Here is a 6,754-nt window from a genome sequence, read left to right on the forward strand (position 1 = left end):
GCATTTGAACAGTCAATAGCAAATACTTAAACTAAAAACAAAACATACTTACAGTTGCTGATTCAGAAGCGCCAGATTGTCATAGTAAAGTCAGAATTACCTCCTCTCCTAGGTTCACAAAACGGTCGTCCATAAAATGCATCACTGTTCTGTTGTAAGTAATTTTAAAGATTCCTAAATGCATCTACTTTCGGAAGGCCAAATAAAGTGCTTTTGCTTTCGCCTAGAAACACAGAGCGTCTCCCTGACATGGCTGCTTCAACACTAACTGCGGTTACTGAAACCACGCCTTCTTTCTTTGCGTGAACATTTGGGTGGCATTACACAAATATTTCCACATAGTGAGGTAGATATGTGGGGGCGTGTTAGAACGAGCCATTTTAGGGGGGCGTGGCAGAGTCTTAATTTTGATAAAGAATATCTCTTTGGTTTTGAGACTTTAGTCTTTGCAACTTCAGGGATCTTATCTATGCACAATCAGCTTGTAACACTCCAAAGAGAAAGGAAAACTTGAAATCGCATCATATGACCCCTTTAAGGTCAAATGTATTTCGAAAGGAATTTTATGTAAATATACCTAATCTGGTGTGCAATCTGAGGCCTTTTAAAGCAAGACACCACAGGTGAATAGCATAAAAAACTACTATGGATTTCACCACACTTCCGCAGTTGATTAAGCACAGTACATGTATTTACACGGTTCTGCATTACAAGTTTTCTCAAATATTACGTTGAAGCATAAAAATGATCTAATTAAGTATGTGCAAGTTTGCATACATTTTTATATAACAGAAATCTGAACATTGGATAAAGTTAGGTTCAGAATTCTTTTTTCTTTTTGTTGATATATCAGATTTATATAAGTTTTCACATTGGGGATTTTGTATATATCTTTTTTATCACTCTATAAATCAGAAAATACTGTCAAATAAAATATATAAATCAGTTGAATGATATACAAACAAACCCCCTGTAAAAACCTTCAAAATATAGATAGGAATAAAACTGGTATTTGTAAGTGCTAATGATGTGGAGATTTCTGGCTCATTTTGACAGCCTTTAAAGATAGTAATTGATTCAAGTAGAATCAAGTATTCCATAGAGCTGTGTAATGTACATTTAAGTATTCACAAGTAAAACACAGCATATGTTCACATGCTATATAACGTATATGTATATGCTTTCCTGCTTATAAACTTGTTGCTGTATTTTTACTTCAACATATCAAATGCATTTTTGTACCCGTATTTACTTGACATTGAGCTTAAACTGTAAAGACATAAATTTTTCAAACAAATTTTCAAGCTTCACTGTAATACAACTATTTAATTTTTTTTTAAGTAATTGTATTACTAGTCTTAACTTTCAGGACATCATAGCTTAATTTGACATTTTTTTCATTTACGTTATTATTTCTTACATTTCACATTGCGAAAATCTATTAATTTGGACATTAAACCATATAACTATCTATTATCATCCACATTTTTCTGATTGTCAAACCTAAGATTTTTGTTGTTGTTCTGTCATACTGTATCTCAGCATTAGGTGGCAGCACAGACTCATTTTAAATGAGTTAAAAAGATGAAACCACTTTCACCAAAAGCAAACGCTTAACAACAAAACATCACAATCGTTTTTTCAGTGCCTGTTTAAGCACCTGTTAGTGGGTGGGATATATTAGGCAGCAAGTGAACATTTTGGTGTTCCCGGTCTCTAGTGGTCAGTATCTATCAAAAGTGGTCCAAGGAAGGAACAGTGGTGAACTGGTGACAGGGTCATGGGCGGTCAAGGCTCATTGATGCACGTGGGGAGTGAAGGCTGGCCTGTGTGGTCCGATCCAACAGACGAGCTACTGTAGCTCAAATTGCTCAGGAAGTTAATGCTGGTTCTGATGGAAAGGTGTCAGAATACACAGTGCATCACAGTTTGTTGTGTATGGGGCTACATAGCCGCAGACCAGTCAGGGTGCCCATGCTGACCCCTGTCCATCACCGAAAGTGCCAACAGTGGGCACGTGAGCATCAGAACTGGACCACAGTGCAATGGAAGAAGGTGGCCTGGTCTGATGAATCACGTTTTCTTTTACATCACGTGGAGGGCCGGGTGCGTGTGTGTCACTTACCTGGGTAACTCATGGCACCAGGATGCACTATGGGAAGAAGGCAAGCCGGCGGAGGCAGTGTGAAGCTTTGGGCAATGTTCTGCTGGGAAACCTTGGGTCCTGCCATCCATGTGGATGTTACTTTGACACGTACCACCTACCGAAGCATTGTTGCAGACCAAGTACACCCTTTCATAGAAACGGTATTCCCTGGTGGCTGTGGTCTCTTTCAGCAGGATATTGTTCCCTGCCACAAAGCAAAAATGGTTCAGGAATCGTTTGATGAGCACAACAACGAGTTTGAGGTGTTGATTTGGCCTCCAAATTCGCATCTTTGGAATGTGCTGAACAAACAAGTCCGATCCATGGAGGCCCCACCTCACAACCTACAGGACTTAAAGGGTTAGTTCACCCAAAAATGAAAATTAGGCTGCGTTTTACTCACCCCTGAGGCATCCTAGGTGTATATGACTTTCTTCTTTCAGGTTAAATAAAAATCGCCCATCCATAAAAAAAGTGTCTCACACTTCTCCGGGGGGTGAACAAAGGCCTTCTGTAGCGAATCAATGCGTTTTTGTAAGAAAAATATCCATATTCAAAACGTAATAATGACTTTAATGTAGCTTGCGCCAACAGTTGTACACTGGAAGCAGTTCCGGGAGGATGACGTATGAGGTCGGCGTTGCACATGCGCCAGTGAGTCTCGTGAAAACCAACGTTTGTTTACAGGATCAAAGGAAGCAAAGTTTCCTTACTTTAGCAAAGGAAAACCAGTCTCCTCTTGGCTTATATCGAAATCCTCCGACATTCTTCTTTACAAATCCTCGTTTTGTACTTCTAATAAGTGACCGTTGTTTTGTTTTGATCTCTCCCCTGCGCTTCCGCGTTCATCACTTCTGAGCGGCGCATGCGCAAAGCTGACCTCAAACGTCATTCCCCCAGAACTGCTTCTGTTTACAACAGCGAGTGCAAGCTAGATTCAAGTGATTATTAAATTTTGAATATGGATATTTTTCTTACAAAAACGCATCGATTCGCTACAGAAGGCCTTTGTTCACCCCCTGGATCCGTGTGAGACACTTTTATTTATGGATGGGCGATTTTTATATTAAGTTCTTTTGGACTGAAGCAATGCAACACCCGCTGAGTGGCATTAAACAGCTTGAAAGATCAAAGACAATTTTTAATATAACTCCGACTGGATTCGTCTGAAAGAAGAAAGTCATATACACCTAGGATGCCTCGGGGTTGAGTAAAACGCAGCCTAATATTCATTTTTGGGTGAACTAACCCTTTAAAGGATCTGCTGCTAACATCTTGGTGCCAGATACCACAGCACACCTTCAGGGGTCTAGTGGAGTCCATGCCTCAACGGGTCAGGGCTGTTTTGGCAGCAAAAGGGGGACCAACACAATATTAGGTAGGTGGTCATAATGTTATGCCTGATCGGTGTATATCTGATATGAGGTTGGAAACCACTTCATTTTTATTTTAACTGATTGAAAACAAAATCCATGGGGAATTTGTATCAGGATGTAAGCAAAAACAAAACAAAATAAGGCATACTGACAAAGAGAACCAGACATGGAAATTATATGCAAATATTGGTGTATGCTAAATAGACCACAAGACCTTGAATAGATACTGTTAAATACAGTGCTTACATATGAAACATTCTGCACACTTGTAACAATCATTATTATTAGTATTACTATCAGTATTAGCATATTATTCATTCTTTGCTTTCAAAATTCAGAAAAGAAAAGAATGTTTTGAATGTTAGTCACAATGTATGCTTTATCGGCAGCAATATAATTATATACATCATATGCTTTAAAGGTACAGTCCACCCAAAAATTTCCACCACTGAAAATGTACTCACCCTCAGGCCATCCAACATGTAGATGATTTTTGTTCTTCATCGGAACAGATTTGGAGAAATTTAGCATTACTTGCTCACTAATGGATACTTTAGATCCAATGGAATATCCTATGGATATTGTGATGAAAATTCACAAGTAATGTAAGTAATCCACAATCTGTGCGTTTGTAATAAACAAGTTCATCATTAAGACGTTTTTCAATTCAGACTGTTGTTTCTGGCTAAAATACGGGTTCTCTATCCATAGTATTGCTTTCTCCAGTGAAAAAGATGTCTCGTTTGAATCAGGAGAGGGTTTTGGGTTTTGATACAGGACAACAGGCGATGGACTTTTTCACTGAAGACAATGTTATTATGGATTATGGACTGGTATTTTGGTTTATTCCACAGTTTAAAGTTAAAACACTTTAATTATGCTTTTCTTTCATACAAACACTTTTTTTTTTGTTCACGTGATGTTAATTGATGGACTGGAGTTGTGTTGTGTTTTTTATCAGCTGTTTGGACTCTCATTCTGACGGCACCCATTCACTGCAGATGATTCATTGGTGAGCAAGTGATTTTAATGCTAAATTTCTCCAAATCTTTTCCAAAGAAGAAACAAATTCATATACATCCTGGATGGCCTGAGGGTGAGATTTTATTTTTTTTTTTTTTAAGCAAATTTTCCCTTAAATTCCTTCAGAGGCATAATAGAGTAAACACACTATGTATTTATGTTTCTGTGTTTGTTCATCTGTCTCCTCCCTCTTCCTGTTTGTCTTCTCTTTGTCTGTAAAGAAGACATTTAATGATCATGTTACGAAAAAAGGGGAGAAAAGGGTTCAGAGAGAAGAAGAACAGCTGGAAGTGATGTTAATGAACCCGTCACTTATTTATTTGCCTGCACGCTGAACATGACCTAACACTCATACTCGGTCTCTGCTGGACATATTCACAAATTACTGTGCAGTGGTGTTTCCTCAAACACTGATTGCGCTAACTAGTTTTTCAAGCAAACTTTCACTGAGGTAAGAACACCCACATCAATTCAATATCCAGTTGTTAATAAATTTTTTTACTAACATTTTCAGATGCAATCTATGTTGTGCGATAATTTTATTGCATTTTTGTATTTTATATACTATACATTTAATGAGATTTTTCAAACATAAGCTTTTAAATGGCCTATCTCTGCCTTAAATTGTCATGTCTTATTTGCGTTTTTCTTATTCGTATGTACTACTGCTTTCTGTTTTAACACGAAAGGAGAAACACAACTAACTCTGATGCAAAGCAACAGTTTTTATTTTTCAAGAAGTATCATTGGGTTTTACAACGTGGGATTAAGTACCTTCGATTCACTATTTTAATGCTACATGTAATGGGAATACTAAAGTAAGATATTGTGACCTCATGATTCAGCTCTGCTAACTCACTCAAAATATATAACTCATATTAGCTTGGTTTTAAACCAGTTTTATATGCTGAAACCTCTTAGTTGCCAGACAACTCATATTTATCTTACTATATGGTGTCGCTCAAATATGAGCATGCAATGACACTTATGATGAATTGCTCACTAAATGGCAGTGTATCAGAAAGATATTTTCTCTTAGCTAACATTAAGAGGAACACATCAAGATTGCAAATTTTATATGTTATCTGAGATGCTTTTTCACAAATGCATGAATCGGGTGCATGCAGATGTTTCAGAATCTGCAGCTGTGCGCCATTTAAAAATACTGATATCCTTCCACTTGTGAAGGTTCTCTTTTTCCCCCCATTTTTTCCAGACAGATATTTTGAAACAGACTCTGAGGAAGAGCTGGGTGGCTTCTTTCATGTGAGAGCCCAATATGGCTAGTTTAAGCTAAATAAATATAAATATTTAAACTATAATTTCAACTGTACTTAATAATATTTTAATAACCACCCCATAAATACACAAGGAAAAGGTCTTGGGTGAATAAGAGGAAATACTTGTAGATGCTCATATTCTTGTACTCATATTTACTCACTTCTTGTAGTTCTTGGGAATTATTTAAAGGGGTCATATGATGCGATTTCAAGTTTTTTTCTCTTTGGAGTGTTACAAGCTGTTTGTGAATAGATAAGATCCCTAAAGTTGCAAAGACTAAAGTCTCAAACACAAAGAGATACTCTTTATAAAATTTAAGACTCGTCCACGCCCTCCTAAAAGGCCTCGTTTAAAAATGCCCCACATGTCTACGTCACTGTGTGGGAAGATTTGCATAACACCGCCCAAATGTTCACGCAAAGAAAGAAGGTGTAACTTTGATTCTCGCTATAGTATTGTTGCCACTGCCATGTCGTGGAGATGCTGTGTGTTTTCGTTATGAAAGCAAAACTACTTTGTTTGGCCTTCCAAAAGAGGACACAACTAGAAATCAGTGGTTAAGTTGTATTCACAACATTGTTCCAGAACAGTTCAACCATTTCAACTATTCAGATGTGAGCAACGCATTTTACAGAGGACGAGGACTGTTTCCTGGGAGAGCATAGCCTACAATGCCGGTGTTCTGACAAATAATGCTGACTCACAGCCTGTAAGTACGCTTTCATATTTAAAGGATTTGCCACTGATGATTCAAACGCGAGTGTTGAGCAGAGTAGAGTAGCACTTGTTGTTTGTCGTTTCTCCGATCACAAATGCAGACATGGTTTTATGTTTATGCAAAGCAACGCGTAAAAAGACAGTATAAGTCATTATAATCAGTAATTATGTCCCCACTGGATGCAACAAATGCCTCGTTTATAATGGGTTT

General features: G+C 37.7%; 1 protein-coding gene across 1 annotated transcript in view; it reads left to right on the forward strand.

Annotated features, from left to right (window-relative positions):
* The first annotated feature begins 4,911 nt into the window (after positions 1-4,911).
* LOC107656587 (formyl peptide receptor 2) overlaps positions 4,912-6,754 on the forward strand; it is a 4,641-nt gene continuing 2,798 nt past the window's right edge. Inside the window, exon 1 of the mRNA XM_016444480.1 lies at positions 4,912-4,996. The gene's annotated coding sequence lies outside the window, so the exon portion shown is untranslated. The remainder of the gene's footprint in view (positions 4,997-6,754) is intronic.

This window comes from Sinocyclocheilus anshuiensis, unplaced genomic scaffold (genome assembly GCF_001515605.1).
Source record: "Sinocyclocheilus anshuiensis isolate Anshui unplaced genomic scaffold, SAMN03320099.WGS_v1.1 scaffold1393, whole genome shotgun sequence".
Classification (NCBI taxonomy): Eukaryota; Metazoa; Chordata; class Actinopteri; order Cypriniformes; family Cyprinidae; genus Sinocyclocheilus; species Sinocyclocheilus anshuiensis.